The sequence below is a fragment of the Saccostrea echinata genome, unplaced genomic scaffold, assembly GCF_033153115.1.
Source record: "Saccostrea echinata isolate AGI-Se365-2 ecotype Australia unplaced genomic scaffold, CSIRO_AGI_Sech_v1 ptg000028l, whole genome shotgun sequence".
NCBI classification, from domain to species: Eukaryota; Metazoa; Mollusca; class Bivalvia; order Ostreida; family Ostreidae; genus Saccostrea; species Saccostrea echinata.
This window is the reverse complement of record NW_026889777.1, coordinates 16101898-16123671: the sequence shown is the minus strand read 5'-3', so window position 1 is coordinate 16123671 and position 21774 is coordinate 16101898. Positions and strand designations below refer to the sequence as shown.

The window sequence follows — 21774 nt, the reverse complement described above, 5'->3', positions numbered from 1 at the left end:
CTTTGTTTCGAAGCATTATAAGTGTGAATCAATGGAAGCTTTTGTTTTTGAAGTTAAGTGAATCCTTGGCGGCTATTGTGAAATCTGTAACTATCCTGCTGCATAAAAGAGTAGTTTTTCAAACTATTATCACTATGTAGACAGCTTCCAATTTTATTGCTACAATCTAAAATGTAGGAGTTCCAATGGCAAACTTAATTTGAACAACACACTTTTAGGTCTCTTGGGTTCCAAGAACAAAAATCGAATTCAAAAATTTTATTGCAAATCTACATAACATGTCTAATATGTGCAAAACATACGCATTATGCATGCATTGAAGGTGACTTGTGTGTACAGTATACGGGTATACAATGTATATCAACGGGGCTACAAAACTGATTGCTAAGTTTTCAGAGAAATACTATATAGTATCCTCTTATTTATTTACATGTATAATGTTTTTTAAGCTGTTCTTTTTTTGTGCAATTTTCTTTAAAAGAAAACCGAAGATGAAACAAAAATCCAAGTTAAATTGATGGAATCAGGTCGGATGAATGTACGTCTCTGTGTGTTTGGGTAAAGGGAGTCTACTTTTCATTAAAGGAAATTATTTTTAATGTTTGAGACATAAAATCTAAAACTTGATCTTGATGATGGGGTGTTCTGGCTGTTCTTATAACTTATAATGTTTTAAATTTCACCTTGAAATGTTTGAATATCTACTTCACAAGATATTTTGACAACAGAAATATTGTCCAACATTTCAAAATGTCCCTTACGGTACATTTCGGATTTTACACAAAACTAAAATTCAATGATTTATGGAGATGTTATAATGTAGTTTTAAGATGTTTGATTGATAATTTTACTCCATGTCAAACCTTTGCCACATATGACTAATTTAAAGTTTTTCTGAATGAGGCATATTTTCTGCCCACCTGTCATTTCTGAAGATCCGTTTGATCCAGTTGTGAGATTTCATGTTTCTTTCCTCACAGCTGATTGAATTGATTTATTTTTACTTTCCTGTGTCAATTGCTTGAATTTATCGAAGAACACGGCAAATATTTTGTTTCACAATACAGTATGATTCGATGATTGTCAAAAGCAAATTGATATGTAGATTTATCATAAATTGGTAGTGTAATTATACACAGTACTTGTAAATAAAAGTATGGTGAGAATTTGTATTAGAGAAGGATTTTGCATTGTTAAAAACAATTAAAGAATGAGTGTTTTTTTCCCTGTGTATTTTCAAATTAATTCAAACAACAATACCTTACTTACATACGTACACCCTGTGTACTTCATGACAAAACAATGGCCTTCCTTTCTCCATTTTGGCAAGAGATAGATAACCATGCATATACATTGTTTTTGGGAAAACAGAAGAATTTCAAGTATTTTATTTCCTACAAAAGACATAGAATCATATAATATAATACACTGAAAAGGTCATAAACGCCTACATGGCAAACGCTTTGGAAGTCTATATATGTATTTGGTGTGCTTATATGTCATAAAGGTTTCAAAAAATATGGTCCAAGAAAATTTAACACATGGTTGTCACATAAAGAAAGATTAATACAGATCGACCGTGAATTAACAAAGATGGGCACAAATAAGTAGTACATGTAAGAGGAAAATAAGTCGTGGACATATCAATCAGGTTGTGACCAATCGCCCAAATGGGATATAATAACCCGCCTGGGATATAGAATATACACGTATTTACAGTGCAAAAAATGAAAAAAAATGGCTATAAATATCATGATTCCACCTCAGAATACTTAAAAAGGAATTACTTTTGGCAAGCAAGTTCTTCTGCACCCCTACAGTTTGTTAGATTGATCCCCAAGAAGATTCGAAACTTCCGAGGGATCAATCTCCTAAACAATGGACATACAGAAAAACTTTTTAACCAAAAAATCTGGAATATGCATTGATTGTACAGGTACGTAGGACCTATTCTTTACGACAAATTGGAGCAAAGAGAGATAATTCTCCCAGGATAATAACTTGAATTTCCTTAAACATTTCATGAAATATGAAGATAATGAACAATAATCAAGCTCAAATTCCACTGGAATAATTTGAATTGGGAGCAAAGCGGACAAAGACCTTAAAAACATCAGAAGTGGGATCAGGTGCCATGGAGGAGTGAACAACCCCTTCTGTCATACTTCCCGTGTGCTTTTTGTTAAGAACGGTCAAACGGAAAAATTCGTAGAAATTTCAGTGTGAAAATAATAGCCTAACACTTAGTATGAAAAACGTCAGTCAGTAATTGTCGTAACAATAATAAATGATGATGATAATGATAACTTTATTTATCCAGGATTACACAATTAGCTTACAGCTAGTTTCCATTTACAATCAAATATTAACATATTTAAATTTAGTATCATATGCAGCAGAATTTGTTCAAAATCTTATACATTAAAAGAAGAAAACACTTGCTGTGGCCTCCAACTCGACATTTAGATATATCGACGACGTATTGTCAATTAACAATGGTTATTTCCATTCTTATGTTGACAAGATATATCCCGGTGAGCTTGAGATGAAAGATACCACAAAGTCTTTGACACATCTGTTTCATATTTGGATATTTTATTAAAAAAAGACGTTAATGGTAATCTAACAACAAAGCTTTATGATAAACGTGATGACTTTAAATTTTCAATAGCCAATTTCCCTGACTTATACAGCAATGTACCCTTATCACCTGCATACGGGGTTTATCTCTCAGTTGATTCGATACGCCAGAGCAAGCTCTACCTGTGAACAATTTCTAAAACGAGGTAAGTTATTGACAAACAAGTTGATGAAACAAGAATATCAGCAGTCTCGTTTAAAGTCATCATTTCGTAAGTTCTATGGTCGATACAATGACCTTATCAGCAAATACAATCTATCATTAAGTCAAATGCTGACTGACTTTTTTTCATACTAATTGTTAGGTTATTATTTTCACACTGAATTGTCGACGGATTTTTCCGTTATTTCCCGGCTATAGAATATGCGGAATGTTGACTTTAATCGGGATTGTTGATATCCTTGTACCATCAATTTATTTGTCAATAGCTAGCCTCGTTTAAGAATGTGTTAAGAACATGCTCTTGCACATCGAATAAACTGGGAGACATAAATCCATATGCAGGTGATAATAGTATATTGACACTTCAATAATGTAAATCTTATAATAAGTGACGTTGACGATAGAAAAGAAGTCATCACGTTTATCATAAAGTTCTTTTGTTAGGTTACCATTAATATCTTTTTCTAGTAAAATATCCAAATATGAAACAGATGTGTCAGACTCAATGTTATATTATATTTCGAGTTAAAAGGAATACAATGTATATCGAATCAAATGTATAATATAGGAATGAAAATGAATATTATAAATTGATAAAACGCCGTCAAAATATCCCAATGCAGAATTGATGCTAGAGCCTTCTTCGTTTCAGGTAGAAATTTTTGATAAATAACTTCGGCTTTATATGAATTCAAAAATAGGTCTGATTATAACGGGGAGCAATAAGTATCCATGGAATTCCAACAGGCTGTTGGTAGACTTGATCTCCAAAAACAACATGATAGATATTGTTCTACAGAAAGTCAAGAATCTTTTTAATATCAACTTAGGGGTACATGTACTTGTGTGTACAATTAGAATGTTTTTAAACTAAATAGTTTTTGCAGATGACCAGTGACAAGGTATGTAGATTTACGAGTTCCATTTTAATTGAAAAAGCACTTGTCTATGATTTCAAAAAGTCTGGACTTTTAATTTATTTTCAGGGAAATGCTTGTATAAAGTGTTGAAATTCTTATTATAGAGACTTCATGTATATACATATGTACACATTTTCCCCAGATAACTCAAGTGAAGACTTTGACAAATCAGAAACCTTTTTGATTTATACTCTATCATAAGTTTTTTTTACTAATTTTTGTTTAGATTTTTGCACTTCTTCACATTTGAAAGAAAATACCACGTAAAAATTTGTGCCTGAGAGAAAGGTTGATGGGACATTGGAATGCGATTTTCACAGGTAAAAAAAATATAATGCCATGCACCAGACTCAAAGATCAATTATAGCTATAGAAAAAAAAACACCTTAAACATTGACATGATGCACGATTAAACTGAATTTTTGTAATCATATTGACACTGAATTAGTCTGTATGTCTTAAATGAAATATGAAGATAACAAATAGTAATCAAGCTCAAAAGTTCATTAATACTAAATTTAAATGTAATTTTGGAGACAAAAACTCCATATGCAAGTGATAATAGTTTATTGCTACATATACACTGTTTCCGGAAAGTTTGTGATTGAAAAGTTGAAGTCATCACGTTTATCGTAAAGTTTTGTTGTTAGGTTATCATTAATGCCTTTTTCTAGTAAAATATCCAAATAAGAAACATACATGTTTTATTGTTGTGGAGTTTTCAAAACTTGTAATAGTAGTCTCTTACATACAGGCATAATCACTGTTAAGGGTGAATTAAAAAAAAATGACTACCAAACTGAATTTTTTTTGGGAAAAATTCAACTACTTATAACATATTTTTACTTACATCATCATATTGTACATGCATTCTAGTTTAAAATCCTGAAGTGGCAATAGAAAAGAGAATTGGATTAAAAAGTTTCAGAATTTTTATCAGTAAAATTTCTTTTGAAAAAAGGAAAATATCATAACACCTTAAAAGACTTTCTAAAATACATAATCACAAGAAATTATAGTTTTTATGCTTCAAAATGGTAAAAGGGGTATAAATGATTAAATCTAGACCTTGATTGAGTATCTTCTCTTGTATATGTGACAAAAAATTGGCTTTTTGATTGTTATTTTACATCATTTTTTTCAATTCTGGTTTGAAAAGTTTTAATATGAAAAAAATTATGAAGAATGAAATTCCCCAAAATTCACTTTTTTGACTGTTCAAGTCAATTCTTTAAATCTAAGCCAAAAAAGAATTTTTATATACGAGTTCTCTTACAAAAAATACTAAATTTTAAAGTGACCCTATGTTACATTTTGTGTTGCACTCCTGACATTTGATATGTATTTTATTTAACATTGTTTTAAAAATTAGAACACAATAAACCATTCTTGCTTTGTAAATCAATTTGTCATTTTGATATTTTTCATCGTTTACAGCAGTTTTTTTTCATATTTTGAGGACCTTAAAACATGATTGTTTGCAAAGTGTAATATATATGAATTGTATTTAAAAATATGTATAAAATGATGAAAACTATTCCCTGAATTGACTGTAAAATTTCTGTAATTTGTTGACAGACATAGTGTTTTGAACATCAAATAGTATCAAACATTTTTTTTCGACTTATTTTTTTACTAAAGATAGTTTAAAAGCTTTGGTAATTATAAAGCAGTTTTGTTGCACTCCTGACTGTAGTAAAATTTAAAATTAAAACCATAGAACACAAAAATTCATAAAGTGCTGGCAACATCAAGTGGTAATGAAATTGTGCAATATTTATAGTCCAATACTTCATAATTAAAACAGATGAAAGTATTTAAAATTCGCATTTTATCTGGAATTATTCCCTACTTATGCCAAAAAAAAAAACTAGCTTAAATGTATATATAGAAGATAAATGTTCTGTTGTTTCCATTGAAGTTGAGGAGGAATTACTTGAATTTTATGACAATTTTTTAGCGTGTTTATTTTTAACATTCATTAAAAAAATCACAAAAAGATAAAAACACCTCTGAATTGATAAAATTGAAAAAAGAAGGATTTTAATAATAAAACTGTCAATAATTTAGTATTAAATTATACAAAAATCATAATTAATTAATGAATACTTCTAAGTAGGGATGTCAATTTTACTCGGACAGCTTAGTCGAATAGTCGGAGGCTTTAGTCGAACGATAGTCGAGTACTCGTTGAAATTTAAATTAAATTTTCATGTCATACTTCCTAATTGTCTGTAACAGACTCTTAGCATGTACAATATTTAATTTACGCTATCACCATTATACAACAAATTATTGAATCGTTAACATTTACGTAGTAATAAATATATGTATCCAATGTATTTGATTTCAAATATGATATTTACTGCACATTTTATCTATATACAGAAAATCAAGCGCTCACACTTATCCTTTGTTTTCATGCTGCTAGTGCATGTACCCGTTGTTGATTTGTTACCTGAAGCCATTTGAATGTGTCTTGACAGTGATCCGTGATTGTTAAACAATTAAAGCGTAACTCTTATAAAAACAAAGAGAGCTTGCGATAAATTTTAATTACGAGATTTTTTGCAAACAATCAATACAATTTTGAAATGATAGATATTAATATCAGAGAGAGAGACACGCTCATAACTGTCCCCCAATTTGTTTGTATTTACAAATATGTAACAGCTGTTTAATTATTATTCATTAATTGATACTTGCATTATAGGAGATCATACAGAATTGCAGGTTAAAACTTTACAATTTGGATCTGACAGTTTTTAAAGTATGCCAATGCATGTTTGCCAAACAAAAAAATCCTTTGAACATTAACGAAGACCGGTTACTTAAAGCCTTTCCCTGAGTTTTATTCACGAAAGCACTGAGCAATGATACATTAATAAATGAAATGAGCATATCCAATTTTTTTTTACCTTGAATTTAAGATTTCTATTAAGTAGCAAATTTTTAACGAATAACCGACTAAAAAAATTTTAGTCGATAGTCGGTATGATCGAACGATAGTCGAGTACTCGAATATTCGTTGACATCCCTACTTCTAAGCATGAATAGAAGTGTTTTCGTCACACAATTTGAATCTTTAAAAAATGTGTTGCACTCCTGACCATAGAATTATAGATCTGAAGCACAGACAGATCCTGTAATTGATTAATCTATTTGGTAAAAATGTTCTTTGTGTCTTTATTTTCCAAAATAAAAATCAGAAAATCATATAATGATAATAGTTTTTTCATGCTTGGGAGCAAAACATCAAATGTTGCACTCCTGACATTATTGGGTATGCACATATACTTGACTCTCATTAATGCTGTTTGTGATTTGTATAACATTTTTAAGTTTTAAAATGTATATCAGTTATTGTTTTACACTTCAAAAATTCTTTTTTGTCTTAATTTTCTTTCAGAATTTTACAATTGATGTTTTTTTTGGCAACATACATTTTTTCTGTTGCACTCCTGACATGGTATAACATTTTTTTAAACATCAGCCATGACCACAACTTGATTAAAAAAGTTACTACAGTCCACATTTAAAGCTCAATACTTTGAATATTATCAGGAAAGTCTTTATTTTCAACATAAAGCATTATTATTTATTTCACAGATCTCCAAAAAATATTGAAATTTCAAAATGTCACAAAAGGTGTTGCACTCCTGGCAATTTTAGCATCATTTTTGGGCATAACTTTTTTGTTAACTGAGATATCAACAAGATATTTGGCAGGTATTTAGACACTATCTAAAGACATATGCTGAGACATAGAAATCTATTTTCATTGCCTGTATTTTTAGTGTGGGTTTATTAATATGCGTTTGGTCATATTTTTTTAATTCACCCTTAAACAGGTTGGGACCAATCGCCCAAATGGGATATAATATCCCAAATGAGATATATATTTACAGTGCAAAAAGTGAAAATTTTTATTTTAATTAAAGATATCATAAATCCGCATCAAAATACTTAAAAAGGAATAACTTTGGCAAGCAAGTTTTTCTGAAACCATACAGTTTGTTAGATTGATCCTCAAGAAGATTTGGAATTTCCGAGGGACCAAGCTCCTAAACAGTGGACATTGGTCCCAACCTGTTAAATACTTTACGGAGTGAATTACATTGTAATTCCTCTAAACAGAAGCTTATTGAATTTCCACTTATTTCTTTGATTGTACAATGTTTTAATTTACTGCTTTTTTTATATAAACAATCGACCTTGTAAACAATAAAAAAAAAACCCCAGCTCTATTTCATGATTAAGCTGGATTATTTTTTTTCTACATTTCATGGAAATCATTCTGACAAATACCCCCACAATATACGCACATATTTTTATTTGTGATTATTAAACTATACTTTTTTTTAAATGCCAATCGCGTGATGTATATATATTTTTTGTAATAGCTACAACCGTAAAAGTAAAGAAAGACATTTTATTGTTTATATTTATGTCTGTATAAATAAGAAGTGGTTTTTCACAATTTAAATAAAGGAGAAAATCTTCAGTGGATGTATAAATATAATGCAATATTTCCAGGTATCCAATGATAATGAATGGATGTAACCGTACCACTCTGGACACATTGTTACAAAAATACCATGAGGATACTTTTAAGCCTAGTTGTTCCAGTTATCGTTAAAAATTCATGTGTAAAATCTTAAACTGTGGATTCATGATAAGCTACATCTTGGATGCAGGATAGATTTATATCAAAAGCGTCACCTTAGATACAATATGGATTTATATTGAGCTACACCTTAGATGCAGCATGGATTCATATTAAGCGACACCTTAGATACAATATTTGAATAATCGCCGGCTATTTCCATGCCTTTATGTTAGTGTGATGTAATTTTAATTCGGTGATTTGTTAACTGTCCATGATTTTTTTAAAGTTCTACTTAATGTATGTTTCTTGATATTTCTCGTCTGTGAAATGGTTGAAATAGCCGCAAAGACATGCTTTTTAGATTTTTGCACTTTTTGTTGTTTTATTGTGCATGATGACTTATTGTTTGTCTCAAAAATTATTTATTGCTATTTTTTCAGATTATGGTAAATAATATAATTTTATATCTATAAATTTGTACAAAAATATATGTTAAAGGTTGTGTAGAAGTAGGACTTCATGTTTATGTATGAAGAATAAGATGTAACCTGTCTATTACCGAATTTCGTAAATAGCAATCCATAAATCATGTTCCTACACAGGGAAAAGTGGCTCACATGATTTTCATGCGTTTGCCTTTTCGCATGAAATTTATGCGAAAATCATACAAAAATCATGTGAAAAGTCCCACATGCGAATTTCATGCGAATGTTATCACACAAATTTCATGCGAAATTCATGCGATTTTCATGCGACTAAAATTTCGCATGATATTCATGCGAATTCCACTTTGTCTGTTTTTCGTGTGAAAATCGTGCGATATTCACAAGAATATTATGCAATATTAATACCATATGAGGAAAAGCAATGAACAAAAAAATTTAACATTTCAATGTTTATTTAGATGCATCTATCACAGTGAGTGGTAAAAATTGCCAGTCTCTGATGATCCTAGTATCATATTGTTTGGATGTTCCTTATGAATCCATTTACATTAATGATGGCTGTGTTTAAAGGCAGTTTTTCAGTCTTTTGTCCTGACAAGCATTTCCTACAAAGAAATTAAATCATAAAAATTTTTATTATATTACTACCCATACTGATATTCCAATTGTTTCAGTCAAAGGGGCTAACTCCTATAATTACTGAATAGGATCTGTCATTACATACAATAAATTCCATGTTATCACCTGAAAGGTCCATGTTTTGTCAACTTGTTTATGTTAAACTGCACTGGTATTACATGTTTTGAGCAAAACAGAAGACCCTGTGTTTTGTACATTAATAACTGCACAATAGAGGCATATGTCAGACATCAGAAAATTTTATTGACCGTGCAACTCTCTATATAAGTAGTGATTTCCCTAAGAACCAGCTACCGGCCAAATTAATCCCTTCAATTGATAAAAATGCCGCTTTGAAATAAAAAAAATAAAATTTAATTTAATTGTTGTAAGGTCCACAGAGATTTGTCATAAACATCAACCCAAAGCCAGATACAATTGATCTCTAATGCTTTACTTTGAAATAAAGGGAAAACACTGTATAAGGTTGTTATTGGAACCTATTGTCCAAATTAGATATAATAGTCAATTTTAGTTATGATATTCCAATTGGATTTATGAGTTTTACAGACATTATAATGCTGAAAAGATGGATTTTTTTAATCTGCATAAAATAATTAGAATATATCAAATGCAACAGTTTAATTATTACAAGGTATTTTTTTCATTCATTACCCTCACATTTGTGAGATTAATCCCCAAGAAAATTGGATCTTTTGTGGGACCTGCGTCCTAAAATATTTTGTGTGATCAGGTGATACACTGTAAAAGTCTCTGCACATGTGTCAGAACAATTTAATATACACAGTTAAAAATCACTTTTAATGTTAATTACTTACTCAAAATTTAGTAAAGCCTTCAAATAAATGTCGTTTAGCATAAAAAATGCATAACTTCATTATGACTTCGATGAAACGGAACCATTCGATTCACCTGGCCGTGTTACGTTGAACCTGAAACGAAAACGAGATCCGAATTTACTCTGAAAATTTTCGTTGCAAAATGAATAACAATAAGAATCTACATTTTAAACACAAAATATGACAAACAATTAACAGTACATACATATTCACCGTAGTTTCAAGGGATTAGGGCACATAAATCCCAAAGGAAACTCTGGAACAAGCCACAGGAGGGTACACTCGTTTTTTTTTTTCTGTAACAGGAAGTGCAAGTAGAACCTGGCTAAATCGGCCAGTCAATTTCGTATTCATCACAGAATCGTGAAATATCTAAATAACTATAATTTTTGTCCTTTAAATCTTTATTTTAAAAATTTATTTCCGAGTCGAAGTCGGAACTTTGATGACTACGGGGTATACACTTATTTAACGAAACCAAAAGTAGTTTTTTTATGGAATGCCGTACGTCACATATTACGTCATCATGCGGCTGAGAAAGCAGACAAGAAAGAGCTGAGTGAATTCAACTGCATATTTTCTGTAAGTTTGTCATATTTTTATCATCTCCTTTATCACCAGATGAATGTAATATAATTTATTGGCAATATACATGTATGCTGACAGCTTAATAAATAGATATGTTGAAATAAGATTGACCTGGCACAGGCACTCTTTGCCTGTTGCACCTGGGTCTGGTGTAAACCTCACCAAGCAATATACAGCACTGTAAAGTTATACATATATATTAGGATATACCTAATTTTTTTTTTTAATCAGACTGTAAGTCAATCATTTTGTTCTAAAAATAGATACTTAATGGAAGGGTGGCCTGGAAAAAAGTGGGGTGGGTATTTAATTTATCCTTCTCCTTATCATCCCTTCAACTCTACTATTTTGAATTTCCTTTTTCTTCCTCTGTCTGACTCCGACCTTCCCTATTTCTTCCTCTCCATACTCTCCTTTACACCTCACATTCACCCATCACCACCAATCAAAACATTTATTTGTAAATGTACATGTATAATCACAAAGAGTTTACTCTCTCTGTATATAGAACCATGATATTTATATAATTACTACAATGTACTAATGACATACACAGTGGGGGCACATCTGTTTAGATACATTGTAGTTCATGTTCACTAGTTTGCTAATAGTAAATGAGTTGTGTCCCTTTGTGGGGTCTTTTTTTTCTTCCTATGTGGTACAATCCACTATAATCACTTAACCAAAAGGTCAAGACTTAAAGAGTGAAAAGAATAATGTTTTCTTTGATCTTTTTGCCACCAGGGCAGGCATTGGGGTGTGCTGTGATAAATTCAGTGTTTTAAAAACACTAGGAGGTTAATTATAAATGGGGATAAACAGGGTATTATTTAATCTCGGACCTATTATTTGGCTCGGACTTTCAATAATTTTCAAATTTCAGTGTAGAAGATTTATTTAGAAGTTAGACAAACAAATATTAATGATTTTTTGTGTAGAACTATGTAGTTAGAAATAAGTCTTGAAATTAACACATACTTTTCTTTGTAGAAACTGGTCTTCCTAGGTATAAAGTTATTATGTGCATGTTTTAATTTAAATTTTGTGTTTTTTTATTTGCAGTAATGTTTTCTTGATTTATTTTGTTCTTGTTCAGTGCTGTTTTTGTGTTTTGGAAATGGGGTTAGAACTTTGAAGTTTGTGTATCGAGTTCTAAGCGGGTTAGTCGTGCGGCGCACGGACTAACACATTTGCGCATGCGTCGAAATGGTACAGGTCTATCCTAGGCCCTTGATTTCTTCATATAAACCGTTTTTCAAGCCAGGGAGTGTGAAAAGTCCGATCTATGAAAGAAATCCCTGGCGCAGTGTCACTAAAATCTGCCAATAATGTCACGATACCGATAAAAGGCCGAGATCACAGCATAGCATTACCTTGTGCACAAGTTCCTCACTAGACTAGCCCTGCGCTCCACATTTCACGTTTGGCCTCCGTAAAATAGTAAATATTACATTCCGTAACCATAAATTATGGTTCTTTAGTAAGCTCCGGTAAAATAAAACATTGTTTTCAGCTTAAACGTCACGTAAACACAACCTCCCTACCTATCCACTTTACAAGAAAACAGCAGAAGATTCTATGGAGGCGTCACTTCCGCTTCTGTGACGTTATGACATTCGGCAAATCTCGAATGATTCCGTTGCTTTCCGTTCTCAACACAAGACTAGTGTATATGCAATATTTATTTATTTTTGTCATTTGTCTCACTTCAGTTTATTCAATTATTATAATGAATGTGAAAATTCAGGATTGGGATAGTTAAATCTATACGCAATAATTCATCTGCATAGCATGCAGATATGTCATAGATCTACTAATCCACATGTATTACATTCCTTCATAATTTTGATAAAAGTTCTCATTAACATTAGTAAGCATATGTCACAAGGGGAAATGAAACAAGTGATTGTTCCGTATTAAAATCATGCTGCAAACTTTGAAGAATCATGATCCGCCTCTTTGCTTTCCTCCAGCTAAGAGGTGCATTTTTAGTGTGCAAATCTTGAGTTTTCAAGCCGACGTGACGTGTAATTGTTTGTTACGTCATAATGCCCACACTGAAGTCGATGCTCCTCTTCGCTTTGTGCAGTGTGAAGGAATAAAAAAAAAAAGGGGGGGGGGAGGCTCGCATAAATTATACTCGTCTTCTCAGAAGGTAAACATAAAGTTGACTATATCTGAAGTGCGATGATACTCATGTAAAGGTGCTGCACTTTATTGAAAGATGATCTTCCTTTCCTGTTTGAATAAAGCATACTGCAAAATATATTTTTTGATATGTATTTCAGCTTACACCATTCCCTATCTAACACAATATTCTGAATACTTTCTTTTCAAGAAATGTATCTTTATATGTAATATGTGTCTTCTTTGATGCACGTATTTTAATTCTAGGTAGATAGCTTTAACCCCCCACCCCCTTTATCTCGTAGATACAATTCTTTAAAGTCAAACAGAAGAGAGGGGAAAAAAAATGAAATTTGGACAGCAACATGCATTGACTTTAAAGAACACCCTTTCTATTTATGATTTATCATGGTAGTATCTTTGAAAAACATATTTTCTCAGAACACGCAATATTCATTGAAAAGAACTCAATGTGACGTTCTGGCTTTATACATGTTCATATGATATTTTATATATACACCGTATTGCCCTTTCGCTATGATATTAAAGAACGCGGTGAAGTTGGTTTTATCAACGTTAACATATATTTATAAGCATAATGATTTCGAAATTTTAACAGCTTACCGTATTTTGAAATGAAACTCGTAGACGAAATATCGTAAGATTAAAAAAAAAGAAAAAGAAAGCCTGATACTTGAAAAAATATTAAAGTTACCTTGAAAGTTGAAACATATGCTCTATAGCCTATGGTAAATCACCAACCTTCACAATATGTTTTCATTGTTATCAAAGGCAAACGAAACATGGATAACATAACCTCTTCATACCCCCCCCCCCCCCTTCGTACCAAATTATAACGAGCCAATATTTTCTCGAAAAATATTTTGGAAGTTAGGCTCGAATGGGGGGAGGGGGGTGGAGAGATGTGTGTTAGATACTACTAGGAAATGTTGCATAAGAGAACGTTCCTGTGCCCTTTACTACTGATACTGCAGATTTCTGATTGAATTTACCTACAAAACTTACTTTCGATTTCAAATACAGACATCATTTACTTTAGTAAATGATACATACTTGAAATTCAGGTTATTTTGTACAATTTGAATTGTCAGTCAGTGTGGTTTCATAAATACATGTAAATACATCCTCCTAGGGAGCAGAAGAGGAAAGGGGGATGGGGCAATGTAAACTTTTCCATAGAAGAGAAAACTACTTAACGGTTGCTCTCCACTGACCCCCCCCCCCCCCCTTTTGTTGGCTAATTATCTGTTGAATGTGCCTCAAAACCGGAATTGCTAGTGCCCTGAATGTGTTCATTTCCAACTAAAAACAGAGCTATTAAAATGATTTAAATACAATACTAGTATCAAGAAAACATTATAATACTGAGTGTAACAAACTTTTATGGTTTAAATTTACTTTTATCAAGTTCAAAAGAAGGCTCTCAATTTTCTGTTTAGTGACACACTGCAAAGTAAAAAATAATCCGATATATTTTGATATTGTCGTTAAATATCTACTGATAAATGCCCAACCACTATTCAAGTTGGTAAGGTCAATTTTGAATAATTTTCCATATTTTCTCTTCATTCACGCTTAATTGATTCATGCATATAAAACGCCTCATCTTTTCCAACTGTTCACTGCTGTAGCGGAGTGCGGATCCAAACACTTAAGGTTTTGTCAAAGGTCAACTTGTCCAAAAATTTATTTTTACAATAGCTCCAAAACTATGTGGTTTATAAAGTTAAAACTTTTATAGTTTATAAATAAATCATTGATTAACAGATAGAAAGTATCATTTGATAACAAATACTTTAAAAAAGTATTTATCGAGAAAAATTCTTTTTAAAAAATGCATGTATTTTTTTAAAATGCACCTTCTTAATTCTGTACTTCTAGTGAAAACCATCATTGCAGAAATAATATATATTTATCAATTAATGAAGGGCAAGTTGGACTTCGATGACCTCTGGAAAGTTGTTTTCCCTGTTTATTTTGTCCAAATGTTAAGATTTGAAACCGAAAGTACATTGCAAATGGCGGATTTTATAGGGGTCTTGTCTTTATACATGTCATGCTTTCAATAACAGCCTTTAAGAGACCATTCACGTCTAACTTGCCCTTCATTGATAAACATATATTATTTCTGCAATGATGGTTTTCACTAAAAGTACAGATTTAAGCAGGTGCATTTTTTTTTTAAATGTGCAAATTTTTTGCATTTTTTTCCTCTAAAAATATTTTTTTTAAATATTTGTTTTCAAGTGATACTTTCTATCTGTTAATCAATGATATATTTATAAACTGTAAAAGTTTTAACTTTATACCTCACATAGTTTTGGAGCTGTTGTAAAAATAAATTTTTAGACATCTTGACCCTTGACAAAACCTTAAAATTGGACATCTCCGCATTGGATCTTTTGTATGCACGAACCTCTATTTCTGTGTCCTGCTTACGATGTCGATTTCACTTTGGTATAAGATGCAGTCGCGCATATATAGTAGTATTCTATTTTCAGAATGTTCAGCACCAATGAACCATGCATCACACTGTTGACTGTCAATATCAAGATACACTCAATCTGCACGGATCACTTTACATGAGTGGAGTATCATCCTAATTGAATATTTTTATTGATCGATAGATAAAAAACATTAACATATAGCATATAAGTTATATACTAGTATGTATACACTTTTAAAAAGACTTCCCGTTTTTATCCTGTATCCTTCGCTTGAAGATATTTTATTACATACAGTGTATATACAAAAATAAATTTTACATAAATACTACTGTAATTCAAACATACTGAACTGGTATAATTCTCATAGAGGATACACTGTAATATGTTTCAACTGTACCTTGTTTATGTAACTGATGCATGGTTTTTATTTTTAAACAAGTATGCCAGGAATCAGATATCATGTACATTCAGATGATTTCAATCATTTTTTTTTTTATAAAATCATATGATTTTTCAAAATATTCAATGTATGATAAATATACTAGACTCTTCATCTTTTAATCTGCCCACTGCTGTAGCTGGGGACGAATGCAAACACTTGGACATCTCCGCATTTGATCATTTGTATACACTAATCCCAAATCGCATCTTCTCGGGCCTTTCCGACAACTGGGAAAAAGTGATTCCTAGCTTGTCGGAAAGGCCCGAGAAGATGCGATTGCACGAACCCCCATTTCCTTGTGTTGCTCACGATGTATGCTCATATCTTCTACTGGTACATGTACTTTGTAATGTATGTTAGGCCCCTGATTGTGTGCAGACTAAAATTTCAGTATCACGTAAGCCGAGCATTTTAGTTGAAAAATGATTGGGAGAGATCAATCTTACTGATTGGCTGTATTATTTTTGTTACACGATGTACAAATGTAGCTTTTTTTTACTCCAACAGCTTTTTTCAGACGTCAGACTTAAAATTTAATGAAAACCACCAGAGAAGTGTGATTGGGTCAGTACACCCCCCTCCTCCTCCAAAGTTTAACATTTGCATGAAATTATGCAAATACAGAAATGCTATCTCATGCCTGCCATTAAAAATGCATTGATTGCAATTTATATTTGCTCGTTTGCCTGTCCCTTTTGAGAATAAAAATCTAGTAAAAATGTTATAACTTTATCCTACATAAATTATATTAGGCCAAACAAAAAAATATGTGTGGTTCCGGTTACACTTCAAAAAAAAAATTAGGATAGGTAGGTAGGGATTTTTTTTTTTTAAACAAAATGATTTTCTTAATTTTTCTAAATAATACCTAGCACTGCTTTTCAAATAGCATTTAGATGTGGTGTGAAAATATACTAGTCAATATTCGTAGGGGACACCTACATGCTAGCTTGCTTTGGATTTAACACTATTAAATACTAGCACTATGTTTTGCAAGGAGGCCGTCATTACTGAAACTCAATCTAATTAAAATTAGATGTTCCGAATCCGCTACCGCTTCTCAAACGAAGTGGTAGCGGATTCGGAACATCTAATTTTAATTAGATTGTGCTGAAACTAAAACTTAAACCGGAGCCAATGATGGAAATCGGGGAAAATTTCGGAAAAAATATGAAAATTGCCAAAAAAAAAAGTTTAGGGTCGGGGGTATAAAATAGGGAAGGTCGGGTAACCGGAACAACACATATTTTTTTATTTGGCCTTACTAGTAAATGATCATTGCGGCCGATCTATTTGTGGTTGTTGGAATATGCACATTAGGAAATGCGGTGTTTGATCGACTCGCTTCTGTATATTTCCTATAAATAATGATCTATTCTTTACTTAGATATATCAACTCTTTAGATCAATTTTTATCTCGTTATAACGAGATAACTAACTTGTTATAACGAGATAATTATCTCGTTATAATAAGATAACAAACTCGTTATAACGAGATAACTATATCGTTAAAACGAGATAACTAACTCGTTATAATGAGATAACTAACTTGTTATAACGAGATACTTACTCGTTATAACGAGATACTAACTCGTTATTACGAGATACTAACTAGTTATTACGAGATAATTATCTCGTTATAACGAGTTAATTTTTTTTTGTCTTGTCAAAAATGAGCCTATCCGGGTTTCGCACCAGACGGATAATTACAGTACTAAAATTTTGGAGTAAAGTTGGTACTATATTTGCTGCGGATGCTTATGACACAGCGATAATTTTCTCGACACTTTATATTTATTTTGATGTCCATTTTGCACCGTGCAGCAGCATTTGTAGAAATCATCGGCAAATTCACGTCGAATAGATTCAAGGAATCATGATCTGCATTAGTGTTGAAGGTTTGCGGCCGATTTGATTCTTTGCATCGATGATATCCTCCATGGCCTGCATTGAACAGAACTTAAAATCAACCAATCAAAACAATGAGAAATATGGGAATTTTACCTTTGAGAAGCAGGTAAATACGGATCTCTTTACACCCTTCTAATATGTATCAAAGAGTATAATTACCCATATCATGTTATATTTTTTATATTTTAGACCCTCTTCATTCAGTCTATGTCATGAAAAAAAGCTATTCCACCTCATATACATCCATAGGAATATTTAAGGAAAAAAACTTTTAAAAATTAAACGGGCACTACTTGCAAGGTCAGTGAAATAGGAGTAAACTTAGTAGCCTTCAAACAGTAACAGGGAGTGAAAAGTCAGCTTCGAATCTATATACCAATCTCATCTTCCAAAGAATATGGTCACAAACACAATTACATGTACTGACTGTGTTTGAACATTGACTTCCAGTCTTTTAAAATTAAAGCAGCTGTTTGCGTGCACATACAGTTTAACCATCTCGGACACATACACACAATTCTTTAAAACATATATGAGGGTGTCATGGTCATTCAATAAATTCTAGTTTCACCCATATGAGAGTCCCAATAGTTTTTTTCAGGAATAATATATACTGAGTCTGACATGCAAAAGAAACATTCTATTTTTAGAGAGAAAAAAAATCACATATAGAGTATTTGTACTTTAAAAGTAGAGGGACATCTTCAAATTTGCGAAGTCGGTAAAACTGTTGAATTATATTCATCATGTTACCGGAACTAAGACTGAGCCTATTCAACAGATATCTTAAGCTTCACGTTTAAGAAAGAGGAAGAAAAGTTCCATAATTTGGATTTGTAAGAATTCTTTTTTCATCATAAGTATTGCAGCAATGTTCCAAATTTTCTTTAAGTGATGCCAAGGCTTCCTGAGAATGATTGTAAGCACGCATTGTGACTGCTTCTAGCCAATGCTCTGGCATCCGTATCCGGTATACTACACTGCCGGTTCTTTTCGATTTGCGATACGTTACACTGTATTTAAAATGATAGTATATTTTATGAAAATTGATGTTTCAGTTAAAACTTATTAAGTCATTTCCGAGATTATCAATTATCAATCTCTCTCTTCCTGTAGAAACCATACTGACTCAACTACCACGTCCACCTTTGGTCAAGCACCGGTCTGGTGTCCTTTTTTTTTTTTTTTTTTTTTTTTTTTTTTTGCAAACAAGTTTGTGTACACACGCTGCAACTAATTCCATAATATAAAACAAGCCTGTATTGAAGAAAAAAAGTGTATTCTCATTCATATTATCAATACAAGTCAAACTTGGTATATCCCTGTTTTCGAAACATTTGACCAATTGCTTGTATGCCAGTATCGAATAATTTTTGCATTAAATGTTCTAGAAAAACAGGTAATTTACCGAATTTAAAAAAAATCTTTTTAGGTTATACAATAAAAATTGATAAATATTCTATCCGTGTGTATAATTTTTTTTGTAACAAGTATATGCATGATTATTTTCTACAATGACACTAAGATTTGAACTCGCGCAAGAGCAAATCAGAGAATACGAAAGTGTGATTACAAACTAATACGTAAATCAAAACTTTTAGTGTGCTGTTAATCCAATTTAGTTGTTATTGATATTTAAGATTTTTAAATATTGAGTTAAACGTTAGTTGATTTTTAAATAAAATTACGACATCTACACAAGCCACGATTAATATTAATGAATTTCTGAAAGTCGAAAAATTTGGTATTACAGGATACAAAAATATGAAAGGCAAGCAGATGCGAAGATACTACCAAGACAAATCACAAGCTAGGATGTTCACCTAACATGCACGTAGTATTGATTTTGAAAGGGGAGGAGGGGGGGGGGGCAGCCGGAAAAGAAATACAACTTACCTGAATAGTCTTGGACAAATAAAAATGGAAATAGGATGAATTTCCCAAAGTCGATAATCCTATTCCGTTGGGGAGGGGGGGGGGAGTCAAACCTTTTTAATCATAATTTTTTCTTAACATTAACATGACCGGATTTTACTAAACTGCAAAGTCGAAAGGGGGGGGGGGGAGTCAACTGGCCTTTCAGTGAACATTTTCATAATAAATTAACAGTAAAAATTTAGGTTTCAAACCCCCCCCCCCCCTTCTCCCGATGCTACGCGCCTGCCTAAAAAATTGTTTCGATGATTGATTTGATTTTAATAAAGCACATTGTGAAAATAAGATCATGAAAGGCAGAGTTTTTTAAAAATACTTTTTATCTTAAGGGAAAAAATCAGTTAAATCAAGAAGAAATGTTAAAACGCTTTACTTAGAATCTCAAAGGTATATGTCAATAATAATTCTGATCCACCAATTAGCAACAGTAGAGGGTGCTGGATTCGATAGTGAACTACAGTGTGCCAAGGAACACAAGTGTCGCTTGCTTTATAGCATCATTAAAGAGGGGTGGCCAGTTAATTATTTGCTACTAGCATTATGATTTATAACAACAGAGAAAAAAATCCACAAATATTAAGACCGATAAAACAGCATTTATCATAGAAAATCTGACATTCACATAGAAATATGATTCCCCAGCCTTCAAAGCTAGAGTTAATAATGATTGATAATTGAAATTACATATTAGAAATATTCATTTAAGATACCTGTACGTGTTTAGTCTATCTATCCTCCATGGCCAGAAGCAATGTCAGTCTTTCTTTCCGTCTGTCCATCTGTCACACCCTAAATCTTGAGAACTATAAGAGGTATGGATTTGATATTTTTCACACATATTGCTTGGTACTTTGGCTTTTGTAAAATACCATGGTATCGTGACCTTCGAATTTGACCTTTGACCTACTTTTCAAAATAGTTCTGATATACAATATATCTTTGACATTTAAGAAGTAAGTCTATGTTATTTAGCGTACATGTGCACTGTTTGTCATAAAACAGATTTATTTTTAAGATGATCAAGGACAAATTATTTATATTCTTCTTCTCTGAAAAAAGTTGACAAGCCAAAAAAAAAAAGGGGGGAAACGCCCAAAACTCCATTTCGTGGTGGTGGTGGTGGAGGGGGGGGGGGAGGAGGGGGTATCACTAGTCAAGGACAGATTATTTATTTTCTTGCAAGTCGAGGACAGATAATTTATTTCCAACATTTTCGAGGACAGATTATTTATTTCCAAAATCTGCCAGCCCCCCCCCCCCCCCCGAATCAAATGGTCGTCCCCTTACTATTTTTACGTATAGATATTTTCATACATTGTATAAAATAGTTCTGAGTTACTGAGCTAGTACATGCATACAAGACTGCGGAACATAAACTAGTTTGATCACAGGTAAATGAAGCATGGATTACCCCCCCCACCTAATAAAGTATAAGGAGTTTTATTTTCTCGAAAATATGTAATTTCTCCGTCAATTCTATTTGTATGTCATTATACGGTATAATAAAACTACACAAGGTAAGAAACAAAAATTATAAACAAACGAGGGGGGGGGGGGGTCCCCGCTTCGAGGCTGATTTCCAAGGTGCTAACAGTGTTACCTATCATATCTGTCGGGGAGATGTTCTCCTAGTCGTCTATTTCTAAACCCCATCCTTAGTGTTTCATATTCTGTAATCAGACGATTTATTAGACGGACACATAAACTTGTATCTTTTGACAGCCTTGCAGGAGGTTTGATATGTTAGGCCTTATCTGATTGGTCGACAGAATAAAGTTTAAATCATTATTTCCATAGTATGTTACCCTGGATATCTCGAAACCTCATATATCTCGAAGTATTTTCTCGATCCCATCAAGTTCTAGATAACTAGGTCTGTACGTAGGCGGTATCCTGAAGCTTATGAGTGTTCTTTCCATTTTTTTCTTCTGTCCGATGGTTGCTCAGGTCTTCCTTTTAGAAATGTTTCAGATTTATTATGTGAATAACGATCTGTTGACATAAAACTTTTCAAGGAATCCCATCCAAATAATTGAAGTTTTAAAGA

The 21774-nt window shown here is 32.2% G+C and overlaps 2 long non-coding RNA genes across 3 annotated transcripts in view; one reads left to right on the top strand and one right to left on the bottom strand.

Moving 5' to 3' along the window:
* LOC133194186 (uncharacterized) overlaps positions 1 to 21774 on the top strand; it is a 161206-nt gene that overhangs the window by 43247 nt on the left and 96185 nt on the right. The gene's annotated exons all lie outside the window — the stretch shown is intronic.
* LOC133193819 (uncharacterized) lies at positions 8930 to 10549 on the bottom strand. 2 transcript variants are annotated; one of them, XR_009722014.1, is made up of 3 exons: positions 10462 to 10549; positions 10236 to 10349; positions 8930 to 9383 (listed from the first exon to the last, which is right to left on the bottom strand). It is a non-coding gene; the product is annotated as an uncharacterized LOC133193819 (long non-coding RNA). The 2 variants fall into 2 exon arrangements; XR_009722015.1 differs by having other exon boundaries at positions 10458 to 10533.